Source organism: Phacochoerus africanus, chromosome 4 (assembly GCF_016906955.1).
Source record: "Phacochoerus africanus isolate WHEZ1 chromosome 4, ROS_Pafr_v1, whole genome shotgun sequence".
NCBI lineage: Eukaryota > Metazoa > Chordata > Mammalia > Artiodactyla > Suidae > Phacochoerus > Phacochoerus africanus.
This window is the reverse complement of record NC_062547.1, coordinates 9,240,967-9,255,416: the sequence shown is the minus strand read 5'-3', so window position 1 is coordinate 9,255,416 and position 14,450 is coordinate 9,240,967. Positions and strand designations below refer to the sequence as shown.

The 14,450-nt window shown below is 49.4% G+C and overlaps 1 protein-coding gene across 2 annotated transcripts in view; it reads right to left on the bottom strand.

Moving 5' to 3' along the window:
• Nucleotides 1-14,450, bottom strand: part of AHNAK (AHNAK nucleoprotein) — a 104,554-nt gene that overhangs the window by 33,874 nt on the left and 56,230 nt on the right. The window lies entirely within an intron of this gene.

Here is a 14,450-nt window from a genome sequence, read left to right as displayed (position 1 = left end):
TCTTCATTTTTTTTTCTTAAGAGATCCATTTACTTGCATAGTCTGGGGCCTGTGAAGTGGTAAATACGCTAAGAAATTACCTAAACAGTCTTGTCAGGCCAACATGTTTGTCTCAGGGACCAGGAGGGTTGGAAGGCTGCCAGGCTGCGCATGACCCCTTGATTATGATATCTCCCTGAGGGCCTGTCACGTGCCGAGGACAAGTGCCAGCCCCCCAGCTCTCCAACCCAACCCTCCCTCTCTCTTCTTCCTCTCTGCGTGAAGCCATAGCGTGAAACCCAAGTCCTCTTTCTAGAAGCGGCTCTCCAAATGGGTGATCCAGCCCTGGATCCAGATTGATCCAGATCCAATCTTGTCCTTTTCCCTGTTTTCTGTTTTTCCCTTCTCTCGCTCGCTCTCTTTTTTCTTTTCTTTTGAGGGCCGAGCCTGTGGCATATGGAAGTTTGACCGGGCTAGGGGTTGAATAGGAGGTGCAGCCGCCAGCCTCCACCATGGCCACAGCAACACCAGGTCTGAGCCGCATCTGCAGCTTATGCCGAAGCTCGTGGCAACACCAGATCCTTCACCCACGGAGCGAGGCCAGGGATCGAACCGGCATCCTCATGGATACTAATCAGGGCTGAGCCACAAAGGGAACTCCCTCCGTTTCTGTGTTTTGACTGTGAAACTATCCTTGAAAGTTTTCCAAAATGGTGTTAAGGAATATTTGCATCTCGAATTTTTCACTTTAATAAAGAGTGATGGCCAAATTAAAAAAAAAAAAAAAGTGACAGCACATTTGGCAGGTACCAGGGAGCCCGAAGCAGAGGAGAGGGAAATAAGATGCTGGGTCGCCTTGTGGCTTGATTCTGCCAGAAGGCCACCACCCACTCTCCCATCTGCAGCGGGAGGCCAGTAGGTGGGGTTTGAGGAGCCTCATCCAGGCCCCTTCTTCCTGTCACTCTGTCCCCTGAGGGAGCAAGCTGGACTCAGTGGCCAGCCATCCGGGACCAGGAGCTCCCCAGGCCCCTCCCCCTTGCCAATCTTGCCTTTCTGCTCCTTCCCGAACAATTCTTTTTTGGGGCTATGCCTGTGGCATGCAGAAATTCTCAGACCAGGAATCAAACCTGTGCCACTGCAGTGACCACGCCAGATCCTAAACCACTAGGCCACCATAGAAATCACTGCTCCTTTCTAAATCCCCTAGTGACTGATACACTCGAGATGGGAGAAAATAAAGCTCAAGGGTTACATTAACTCACTGTAACCTACAAAATTCTAGGTACCTCCATTCCGAGGCTAATCCAGCAAACAGGGATTAGCGGAGGAGGCCTGACCCTTTCTCACAGGCCCTGAACTCTGAAGCCTTAACCTCTGTCCCCAAACAGAGCCTTCCTTCCTGAGCTCTCTGCTATGCCAGGAATTCTGCACAAGTTTAAGTTAAAAAAAAAAAAAAATTCCCCTGGATTTGCTGCTTTCTGATCTGACCAAGTCGGAATGTGTGCGTGGAGACACACTCGTTGCCTGGGCAAAGAAGACCCTGCAGGAAACCCGCCCTCCGTGAATAACACCCTCCACCTTCCAGAAAAGCCCAGAGGCTGCCTGCTGTTGGCGACCAGATGTCAGAACCGAAGAGCCTGGGCCGATCTTTCACCCCAAGGTAACTTGGGTGAGAAGGAAGGTACTATGCAGGTGTGGCTGACTCACTTTGCTGTACACCTGAGATGAACACAGTAAGTCAGCTAGACTCCAATACAGTTTATTTGAAAAAAGAAAAAGAAAAAGGAAGAAGGTATTATGGGCTGAATTGTGTCCCTCCACTCCCTCCACCACCAAATTCCTACACAGAAGTACCCCCAGCACCTCAAAATGTGACTGTATTTGAAGATGTTCTTTTTTTTTTGTCTTTTTTTTTACCTTTTTTCTAGGGCCGCACCCACGGCATATGGAGGTTCCCAGGTTAGGGGTCCAATTGGAGCTGTAGCCACCAGCCTACACCAGAGCCACAGCAACACCAGATCCGAGCTGCGTCTGCGACCCACACCACAGTTCACGGCAACGCCAGATCCTTAACCCACTGAGCAAGGCCAGGGATTGAACCTGCAACCTCATGGTTCAGGAACTTCAGAAGATGGTCTTTAAAGAGTACTTAAGTTATGGTGGAGTTCCTGCTGTGGTGCAGTGGGTTAAGAATCTGACTGCAGGGTGGTTAACGAATCTGACTAGGAACCATGAGGTTGCGGGTTCAGTCCCTGCCCTTGCTCAGTGGGTTAAAGATCCGGCGTTGCCGTGAGCTGTGGTGTAGGTCGCAGATGCGGCTCGGATCCCCCGTTGCTGTGGCTCTGGCGTAGGCTGGCAGCTACAGCTCCAATTCGACCCCTAGCCTGGGAACCTCCATATGCCACGGGAATGGCCCAAGAAATGGCAAAAAGACAAAAAAAAAAAAAAAAGAATCTGACTGCAGGGAATTCCCGTCGTGGCTCACTGGTAAACAAATCCGACTAGGAACCATGACGTAGGAAAGACAGCGGGGCAGTAGGGTGGAGCAAGTACACTCTCCAGCATGTGCACTCTGCTGAGTGAGGCCAGTCTCTTTTTCCCACTTGGGGTCTACCATGCCCACTCCATCCCTGGGCCATCACTCGGATTTGTCCCCACACTATTGGACCTTCCCTTCTTCAAGGTCCAGCTCAAGTCTCATCTCCTTCACAAAGCCTTCATCAAGGCCTTTGGGTGTGGTATTGAAAAGACCCTGGAGGAGTTCGCTGGTGGCTTGCGAATCTAGCATTGTCACTGCTGTGGCATGTGTTCGATCCCTGGCCCCTACATGCCACAGGTGCAGCCAAAAATAAAAATAGAGAAGTATTGCTAAAAAATGCTTTTGTGATTTTTTTTTTTTGTCTTTCTGGGCCACAGCCGTGGCATATGGAGGTTCCGAGGCTAGGGGTGTAATAGGAGCCGTTGCTGCCAGCCTATGCCAGAGCCACAGCAACTCAGGATCCGAGCCGCATCTGCAACCAACACCATGGCTCATGACAAAGCCGGATCCTTAACCCACTGAGCGAGGCCAGGGATCAAACCTGCATCCTCATGGATGCTAGTCAGGTTCACTAACCACTGAGCCATGATGGGAACTCCTAAAAAAAAAGTTTTAAATTAAAATAAAAGACCCTGGAGCCAGGCAGTCTGGATTCAAATCTTGACTTTGCCCTTCCAGCTCTCTATGACTTTGGGCAAATTAATAAATCGTTCTGTGCCTCAAATTCTTCCACTTTAAAGTGGGGATGTACAGGAGTTTCCATCATGGCTCAGCAGTAACGAACCCAACTAGTATCCATGAGGATGCAGGTTCACTCCCTGGCCTTGCTCTGTGGGTTAAGGATCCCATGTTGTTGTGGCTGTGGCCTTGGCCAGCAGCTGCAGCTCCGATTTGATCCCTAGCCTGGGAACTTCCATATGCTGCGAGTACAGCCCTGAAAAAACAATAAATAAATACAGGATGTACAGGTCTCACAGCGTTGTTGTGAGGATTAAATGAGTTAGGTCATGTAGAGCACCTGTATTGTGCCTGAGACACAGTAAGTCTTTGATAAGGGTTGGTTCCTTTTTTTTAATTTTTATTTTTTGGCCACCCTCCCACCCCCGCCCCCAGCGTGCAGAAATTCTCAGGCCAGGGACTGCACCTGTGCCACGGCAGTGACAACCTCAGATCCTATGGAGCCACCAGGGAATTCCAATGAAGGTTAGTTCTTGTTTCATTGTTCTTGTTACCTGACCTTTCCATCTCTCTCCAATACCCTCCCCTGAATTTCTACACCTGGTATCACAAAGACCACATCACTCCAATATTTAATTATAGTCAATCGCATACTGCTCCCTGCGATTTCATGTGCAACAAACAGGAACAAGCACATCTTATCTGTGATCAGAACATCAATACGCCATAGCTTATTCTTGAACATAAAATAGTCCTCATTCCTAGCGTGCTGCACAAGGCGGGGGGTGGGGAGGGGCCTTGTCCTGATTCTTCCTGGTGGCATTTAACCCTTAAGAGACCTACGAGGGAAAAGATGGGGACTAGCTGTCAGAAACAGGAAGACTGGGAGTTCCCGTCGTGGTGCAGTGGTTAACGAATCCGACTAGGAACCATGAGGTTGAGGGTTCGGTCCCTGCCCTTGCTCAGTGGGTTAACGATCCGGCGTTGCCGTGAGCTGTGGTGTAGGTTGCAGACGCGGCTCGGATCCCGCGTTGCTGTGGCTCTGGCGTAGGCCGGTGGCTACAGCTCCGATTCAACCCCTAGCCTGGGAACCTCCATATTCCGCGGGAGTGGCCCAAGAAATAGCAAAAAGACAAAAAAAAAAAAAAGAAACAGGAAGACTCAGGCCCACAGGAAGGTCCTGAAACCCATTCTCTGGGTGCATTTATTTGAACACGGAGATGGTATTTCGAAAGATGTGGATTTCACATCACGAAGCGCTGTCTGGAGGGTGGTCTGATCAGAGGCAGGGCCCTCAGCCAGAATCTGCTCCCCAGGGCAACTGAACAGCACCCCAGGGATAGAAGACCCTGAAAGTCCCGGGTTCAAGGGGCCACTAGATGGCGATGGCGTCAGGGTAGGGTGGGCCCCTGATGCTGTGTGGGCTCCTCCCAGCCCTCCTGCTGAGGGCCTTCTGGTTTACCACCCAGACAGATGGCTGAAAGCTCGTCAATTTGTCACTTCATAGTTGAAGAAAATAGGGATTTGTGCGGTACTCGGCCATTTCAGGTCTCTGTTTCTTCAGCCTTTTTTTTTTTTTTTTGGCTTTTTTAGAGCTGCACCGTGGCATATGGAAGTTCCCAGGCTAGGGGTCAAATTGGAGCTGTAGCCACCAGCCTACACCATAGCCACAGCAACACAGGATCCAGGTGGCATCTTTGACCTACACCTCAGCTCTCAGCAACGCATATCCTTCACCCACTCATTGAGGCCAGGAATCAAACCCACAACCTCATGGATACTAGTTGGGTTCATTATCGCTGAGCCACATTGGGAACTCCCTTTTTCCTTTTTTTTTTTTTTTTTTCCCCTTCTTTAAATTTAAAACGAAAGGATTGGTGGAACCAGAAGATAGCTAACAAACCACCCAGCTCTGAATAATTCTGCACAGTGAGTTTTCTGCACAGTCAGAGTGGGCAAAGGCAGTCAAAGAGGACTCTGAGAGTTGGATTTCTGTCAATGCTACCCAAAGTGGTCTACATACCATGCAACCCCTATTGAAATTCCAAAGGGATTTTTCACAGAAATAGAAAAAACAATACCCAAATTGGTATGGAGTCACAAAAGTCTCCAAATAGCCCAAGCAATCTTGAGAAAAAAGAACAAACCTGGAGGCACTGCACTTCCTGGTTTCAAACTATATGGCGAAGCTATAGTTATCAAAACAGTAAGGCATCGGCATAAAACAGATGCAGCCATCAGTGGAACAGAATAGAGAGCCCAGAAGTAAAACCATGCATTTATGGCTAACCAACAACAAAGGAGCCAAGAATATACGACGGGGAACAGATAGTCTTTTCAATAAGTGAGAGTTTAATTTCTCCTTCCCCATATACAGAGCTTCACAAAAGAAGGGGGAAAGGGAGTTCCTGTCATGGTACAGCAGAAACGAATCTGACTAGGAACCATGGGGTTTTGGGTTTGATCCCTGGCCTCACTCAGTGGGTTAAGGATCTGGTGTTGCCATGAGCTGTGGTGTAAGTCACAGGCACAGCTCGGATCTGATATTGCTGTGGCTGTGGCATAGGCTGGCAGCTACAGCTCCAATTAGCCCCCTAGCCTGGGAACCTCCATGTGCTGCAGGTGCAGCCCTAAAAAGAAAAAAGGCAGTGGGGGGCGGGGCACAGAGCCACAATATAACCCACCTGTGCCTGATGCACTTGGTAATGGAACCCTCCTGGCTGAGAGGTGCCAAAGCTGAGGATGAATCCAGCAAGGTGTGTCACTTACCCGGATTTAAGGCCCAGTTCTGACACAAGTTACCCGATTTTTGTGAAGCTTCAGTTTTCTCAGCCATAACACAAAAGGCTAATAATAATCCTTACTTCGAGTGTAAAGCACTTTGCCCAGGACCCAAAGGAGAAGAGATGCCCAAATCATCAGTCCATTCAGAAAATATTGATCAGGTGCCCACGAAGGGACAAACACTATTCCAAGACACTGGGGCACAGTCTTACACTCACACAAACTCCCCTTTACAGAATTTACCTTTAGAAGGAAAAGACAGATAGTAATAAGAAATAACCTTAGTAAAAAGTCAGATTTCCTCAAAAGCATACGAGAAGAATACGGAAAACATAAGATAAAATAGGGTGAATAGGCTAGAGAAAGAGATGTGATTTCTGGGTAGAGTCCTCAGCAAAGGCCACTGGGAGAAGGCCAGCCTTGAATGGACACCTCACTAAATGCCTCTGTGAATCCTCATAACCAGTGTTCGGGGTTTGGTGCCAACAGCGTATTTTTCCTGATGGCCAAATGGGCATTTGTGCCCAACATACCTCACAGAATAGAATGTCAGGATAGGAAGAGAACTTGGAGATTTTCTGGCTCATTTTGATAGACAAAGAATGGAATCAGAAAGGTGAGCCAACACCACCTGACACCAGCCAGAAGGGCCATCATCAAAAAGTCTACACACAATAAGTGCTGGAGAGGGTGTGGAGAAAGAGGAACCCTAATACACTGTTGGTGGGATTGTCAATTGGTGCCACCACTGTGGAAAACAGTAGGAGATGCCTCAGAAAGCTAAACATAGAACTATCGTTTGATCCAGCCATCCCACTCCTGGGCATCTATCTGGAGAAAACCACGACTCACAAAGACACATGTACTCTGATATTCATTGCAGCACTATTTGCAATAGCCAAGACATGGAGACAACCTAAATGTCCATCAACAGAGGAGTGGGTCAAGAAGACGTGGTCCATATACACAATGGAATATCACTCAGCCATTAAAAAGAACGAAATACCGGCATTTTTGGCAACATGGATGGACCTAGAAATTATCATGCTAAGTGAAGTCAGCCATCCAATGAGACACCAACATCCAATGCTTTCACTGACATGCGGAATCTGAAAAAAGGACAGACTGACCTTCTTTGCAGAACAGATGCTGACTCACAGACACTGAAAAACTTATGGTCTCTGAAGGAGACAGCTTGGGGGGTGGGGGATGTGCTTGGGCTGTGGGATGGGAATCCTGTGTAATTGGATTGTGATGATCATTATACAACTACAGATGTGATAAATTCATTGAGTAATAAAATAAAATAAAACATCTGAATATGATTAAAAAAAGAAGAAGAAAGAAAGGTGAGCCAACAAACCCAGGGCTCACGGTTAGTTCAGAGAGAGAGGTCGGTGCCACCTGCAGTGTCCTGACTCTTGAGATCAATGCTCCCGCCTCTGTTTCAGACTCCGTTGCCTCAGGCTGACTCAGACCCAGGTAAGACTGCTGCCCGCAGCCTCGAAGACTTCTGTCCTGGTGTTGCATTTCAGTCTGCATTGTAGCTTATGGCTATTACCTATGCCGTCTGAACATTTCTCTTTCAGACGTATTTATGGGAAAAAAAATTATGGATTTGCAAGAAGGCACCCGGAAACCAGGGAGCCCAGGTTAAACTGAGAGTGAAGGACCATCACTTCAGGAGGTCCTTGGGTACCAAGAATGCCACACACACAGCTGTAAACACCACCCTGGAACCACTTACGTGACACTCCTCAGCTGTAAGGCTGTCATCAAAAGACCAAGAGTTTGTTTCTATTCTTTTTTTTTTCTTAGATTTTCATCAAAATGTGAAAACAATACTTGATTTGTATAGAATCCTAGAGCCCCTGAGAAGATACCCACAGAGCCTGGTTTGAGAAACACTGCATGTGACACAGGGTTTCTGTTTGTTTGTTTTTAAATATTTGAAGGTATTTATTTATCTTTCTTCTTTTTATTTTCCTTTCTTTCTTTCTTTTCTTTTTTTTTTTTTTTAGGGCCACACCTGCAGCCTATGGAAGTTCTCGGGCTACGGGTTGAATCGGAGCTGCAGCTGCTAGCCTACACCACAGCCACAGCAACGCCAGATCCAAGCCGCATCTGCAACCTACACCACAGCTCACGGCAATACCAGATCCTTAACCCACTGAGCAGGGCCAGGAATCAAACCTGCAACCTCATGGACACTGTCAGGTTCTCAACCTATTGAGCCACTAGAGGGATTCCTATCTTTATTATTTTTTAATTTAGTTTTTATTTTATATTGGTGCATAGTTGCTTTACAATGTTGTGTTCATTTCAGGTGTGCAGCAAAGGGATGCAGTTATACTGATAGCCATTCTTTCTCAGATTCTTTTCCCACAGAGGTTATCACAGAATATTGGGGAGAGTTCCTTGTGCTATACAGCAGATCCTTTTTTGGCTGCTCCTGAGACATATGGAAGTTCCTGGGCCAGGGATCAAATCGCAGCCACCGCTGTGACCGACACCACAGCTGTGGCAATGCCCGATCCTTAACCCACTCTGCCAGGCCAGGGATCAAACCAGCATCTCCACAGAAACAAGCCAGATCATTAACACGCTGCACCACATCAGGGACTCCCCAGTGGGTCCTTTCTGATGGTCTTTCTTAGAGGTAGTAGTGATGGCACAGGCTTTCGAAAGGCTGTTTGCTTTAGGATAATTCCTCGCAGTCATCACAGGCATTCACAAGAATCACTAAGGCTACAGGGAACTGCAAAAAGAGATCAGCTCAGTTTGCTTTGTCTCAAAGCTGCCCTGGGCCAGAAGGATGAGACTGGGGCCTGATGGCAGCAGGACCTTGATAATTCTGCACAACTCTCAGAGACTGGGAACTCTCGTGAGCCGTTAGGATGAGGACCTCAAAGCACCATCCACCCATTCATTCAACAGATACTAATTGAGCACCTGCTATGTGCCCGACATGGTTCTAGGCACTGAGGATACGACAGAAAACCCAACCAAGCCCCTGACATCATAAAGCTCATATTCTAACGAGAAGGAAGGAAATGAACAAATTAGAAGGCGAATAGAGAGCGGTAAGTGGGTGGGTAAAAGGCTCAGGTGGTGCCTGAGGTCAGAGAGCGAGGGCCTGTTACTTTACCTAAGGAATCAGAGAAGGGCTCTCTGGAGAGGTGACAGTGGAAGGCTAGAGTGTGTTAAGGAAAGAACATTCCAGGCATAGCTCTCCACCAACGCCAAAGCCCCGAGGCGGAACAGCAAGGGGCTCTTCGGGGCCCGAGCTCAGGAGGGAGGGCCAGGTGGGGTCAGAAGAGCGGGAAGGGCCCACAGACCTTTGCAAGCTCTTGAATTTTGCCTGGAGTGAGATGGGGCGTGAGATGATGGAAGGTCAAGGGTGAGGAATGACTTTGCCGGACTAATGTTTTAACAGGGTTGAACCTGTGGCTGTGCGAAGAGGAGGCCAGAAGGGGACCAAGACCAAAACACAGAAACCAGTTAAGAAACAATTGCCATAATCCAGGTGTGGTGGCCTGGATCTGGGCCGCCCCAGTGGAGATGGGGCCAAGGGCCTCGATTCTGGATACAGAAGATGGAATAGATGGGAACTGCTCATCACCTAAACATGGCAAGTAGGAGTTCCCTGGCGGTGCAGTGGGTTAAGGATCTAATGTTGTCACTGCAGAGGCTGGGGTCGCTGCTGGGGCATGGGCTCGGACCCTGGCTGGAGAACTTCCACATGCCACAGGTGCAGCCACACAAATAAATAAATAAACCCGGGACGTAAGAGAACTTGAGGTGACACCTAAAGACCCTGAGAGGAGACTTGACAATGATGGAGGTCAAGTGTGTGGGAGGACCTGGGCTGGGGTGAGGGTGTGGGAGAAGGGAGGTAAAGAGAGAATTTTTCCACCAAGTGTTCAAGCTCTGACCTTGAGTTATAAAGTCAACCTTGTATAAGAGATGGGCCATGGCGTTCCTGTCATGGCACAGAGGTCAACAAAGCCGACTAGGAACCATGAGGTTTCGGGTTTGATCCCTGACCTCGCTCAGTGGGTTAAGGATCTGGTGTTGCCGTGAGCTATGGTGTAGGTCACAGACGCAGCTCGGATCCCACGTTGCTGTGGCCAAAAAAGAAAAAAATATATATGTGGCAATCTCACAGGCTGGTCTCCTGGCAAAGGCTCTATAAGGCTTTAGAGATTTATAAGTAGGAATTTTTTTAAAAATCAGGAGTGCTCATTGTGGCTCAGCAGGTTAAGAACCCAACTAGCGTGCATGAGGACACAGGTTCAATCCCTGGTCTCGCTTAGTGGATTAAGGATCTGGCATTGCCGTGGTATAGGTTTCAGACGCAGCTCGGATCTGGCATTGCTGTGCTGCAGTGTAGGCTGGTAGCTGCAGCTCTGATTTGACCCCTAGCCTGGGAACCTCCATATGCCACAGGCTCGGCCCTAAAAAGAAAAAAAAAAAGGGAGGGAGGGAATCACCCTAGAGTTTCCCCATGGTTAGTGGATATCTGCACCCTTCAGCTATAATACAACAAAAATTTAAAAAAATAGACTATCTGCACCCGATCCATCAAGGGAGTTTCACGATACGGAGGGACAGGACACTAGAGGAGGGGTGGTGGTGAAACAGGAGCCTCTTCCAGGCAGAAAGGACACAATGAAAGAGGTGGGACTGGAATAAGTGGTCAGAGAAGGAAACTGACCAATGAGGATTGAAACAGCAGAGCAGGGTTGCTGTGGACCACCGGTGGTGGGGAGATCTGATGATGGGGTTTTGGTGACCCAGATAAAGTCATTGCACTTAACATCCTGTGTGACACTGATAAAGGGGCATCTTCGCAGGAGCTCACATCCTTGAGCCTTACTCTGCGGCTAAGCCCTCGCAGCTACAAACAGGCTTAATTCTCACAACCACCCCGTAAAGGAAGTACTCAAATCATCCTGATTTCAAATGGGGAAACTGGAACTTGCCCCATAGCAGAAGAAGGATTCAAATCCAGGCAGTCCAGCTCCACTGCTCAGAGTTCCAGGAGCTCTGAACTACGAGGCTACCCGGGTCTCGGTCCCCGACAGGGTGACAGATGACAACGTGGCTCTTGGGGTTGACATTTACAGGTTCAGCTTTCCTTTGATTTCCCTTCCAAAACTCTCCTGTGCATTCACGACATCGTGTGACTAGACAGATGTCTTGATTCAGAAGCCCCACTCCTCTGACCTTCATAGCCGTATCTCAAAGTCCAGACAGGGCTCTCTGATCAAACGCACTGATTTTCTAATTATTTACCAAAAAGACTCCTTATGACAACAATGACAGGAGGGTTGCTATAAGAAAGCCAACCCAGACTCTGCTCTGTGTTTAACTATTAAGGGAAACAGTAGAATTCTCTGGAGGAGTTGATTTAGAGAAACCTGGAGGCCAATGGCAGGACCTGGAAAGGTTCCCTTCTGGTGAAGTCATGTTTACACTAAACTCTGGCTTCAAAGTCCATGAAAGTGAGGGATATGCAAACAGGTTTCTTTTTTCTTTTTTTTGTCTTTTTTGCGTTGTCTAGGGCTGCTTCTGCGGCACATGGAGGTTCCCAGAAGGGGAATCGGGTTCGAATCGGAGCTGTAGCCACCATCCTACCCCAGAGTCACAGCAACGTGGGATCCAAGCCGAGTCTGTGACTTACACCACCGCTCACAGCAACACCGGATCCTTAACCCCCTAAGCAAGGCCAGGGATCGAACCCACAACCCCATGGTTCCTAGTCGGATTCGTTAACCACTGAGCCACAATGGGAACTCCTATGCAAACAGGTTTCTAAGGAAACATTTAGGATCAGGTAAAAGCCTATGACCTGACTGGTAGATGAGTCCCTGGGAAGGAAAGCTGTAAGCTTTCTCCTGGGGTTTAAACCAAAGCTCCTGAAGATGAAAAGCCACAGCGACTTCTCCTAAGCTCCACATTCTTTCATCTGAATCCCTGTGCCTGGCTGCTTTAATTCTCCCTCCTTCCGTGCTGGCTCTTGATAAATGCTCACTGAGTGAAGAGATGTGATGTGTCCCATGTACAACAAGTCCTTTGGGGAAAGGGGTCAAATCCCAATCAGCTTTAAATCTCGAGACACTTAATCCATCGTATGAGAAACAAATGCCGCAGTAGGAATACTGTGAGAAGCTAGCATCTGCTCCCAAAAGGGCAAGAGAGGAGTATGCAGCCATGTGAGTGCTGGGAAGCCAGCCAGAAGCTCCTGCCATCATCTCTCTATTTTACATGCCAAGTGTAGTGTGCTGAGGACTCTCTGGGTCCCCAGTGGATGTGAGGTCTAGCAGAAGCCCCTTACTGTGCGAGGTGAATGGGGGGTGCCTGGCAGCACGAGAGGGCACGCAGAAGGGGCAGTGAGCCCAGCCCCGGAGGCTCGGGGGGCCTGGGGTGGTGACGCCAAGGCCCAGAAAAACGGGGGGCAGGAGGAGTGTGGAAGAACATTGCGAAGACAGAAGCAGAGCGTCATGAATCTGGATACCCGAAAGCCTGACAGTACGCCTGGGGCGAAAGATCCACCCGGTGGGTGCCGAGATGGAAGAAGGTCTCGGCAGCCTCGGGTGCTCCGCCAACGATGTGAACTTCACCCTGAAAGCCAAGCGACGTCCCTGAAGAAGTTGAAGCAGGAGAGGAATATGATCTGACTTTTATTTTAGACTGGCCTCTACCTGAAGCTCACTCCATCCACGGAAGACAAGGTGTGAGACAGGCAGACCAGGTAGGAGGGGTTTGTAGGAAAGCATGAGAACCTAAAACGTCAGGGATGGAGGAGCTCCCGTTGTGGCGCAGGGGAAGCGAATCTGACTAGGAACCACGAGGTGGCAGGTTCGATCCCTGGCCTCGCTCAGTGGGTTAAGGATCCGGCGTTGCCATGAGCTGTGGTGTAGGTCACAGACACGGCTCGGAACTGGCGTTACTGTGGTATAGGCCAAGTGCTGTAGCTCCGATTCGACCCCTAGCCTGGGAATCTCCATATGCCGTGGGAGCAGCCCTTCAAAAAAAAAAAGCAAAACATGAAATGTCAGGGATTTTAGGGAAGGAGGGTGACGGGTGTGGAAACCGGACGGTTAGGGAGCCGATCAGAGGTGGAGAAAACTTGACTCAGGTTGCAGCTGACAGGGTGAAGGGAGGCAGAGGTGGGCCCAGGGCTGGAAAGCAGGCTTGAGAAGCAGCAGCCCTGAGGGGGTGCTCAGAGCGTCCAGAGGGAGACAAATGAAGAGCCCAGACCAGGTCTTTGGGAAATTCTGCCATTTGTGAGGTTGTGGGAGGAGAGGTGGCTACAAGGGGTCTGGAAGGGAGGGCAAAGCCGTCCTAGCCACGCAGACAAAGGAGAAAGCACCAGACCCAGGAAAGAAGGGGCTTCTGGGAGGGAGAGGGCACAGCACCAGCGTCCGAGGCAGCCCTGGGCAGAGTGACAGGTGAGCCAGACCTGCTCCTCCGGGTGGAGGAGGGGGGGGTGCCCGTGGGTGGGGCACTGGAGTGCATGGGAAATGAGGCTGAAGAGGGGACCCTTTCCAGCAGGTTGGCTCTACAGGGACACCACCACAGAGAGAGGCGGGAGGGGCTGAAGGAGGGTGTCTTTAAAGGGGGAGGGACGTGGCCATATTTATTTGCCAAAAGGAGATGCCAGGATGGAAGTGGGGTGCCTGGGAGATCAAGGGTGCCTGGGAGATCAGGGGTCACTGATGGAGGTGAGGGAAGGGGGTGCACAGAACCCCTGGGAGGCTGATGCCAGGACGGAGGAGGTGGGGGGAGGTCCATGGGGCAAAGAGACAGGAAACCCCATGACAGGCAGTGACTCTACTCCAGCTGGTTGGTGGCACGTGGGATGCAGGCTGGGTGAAGATTTCAACATTTCAAGCAAAGCTAGGCTATTCCTCTTGAATACCGTCCCTAATTTCTATGAAATCTGATTTTTTTTTTGTCTTTTTTTTTTTTAGGGCCACACCTGCGGCATATGGAAGTTCCCAGGCTAAGGGTCGATTTGGAGCTGCAGCTTCCGGCCTACACTGCAGCCACAGCAACATGGGATCTGAGCTGCATCTGCGACCTATACCACAGCTCATAGCAACGCCAAATCCTTAACCCACTGAGCAAGGCCAGGAATTGAACCTGCGTCCTCATGGATACTAGTCAGATTCATTTCTGCCGAGCCATGAAAGGAACTCCGAAATCTGATTTTTAAATGTTTTGCAACTACCTCGAATACAATAAGCCCCAAACCTGGGGCCCCAATTGAGCTCCCTACAACCAGGATTCCACACCCCACAGCTCCTTCTCCCTCTCACCTCCCCCTTCATGTGGTCTCCCCTCTGAAGAAAACATTTCCTTCAGAGGCTCGAAAATACTTTTTCATGGAGTTCCCCCTGTGGCAGAGCAAAAACGGTTTCAACTAATATCCATGAGGATGTGGGTTCCATCCCTGGCCTCG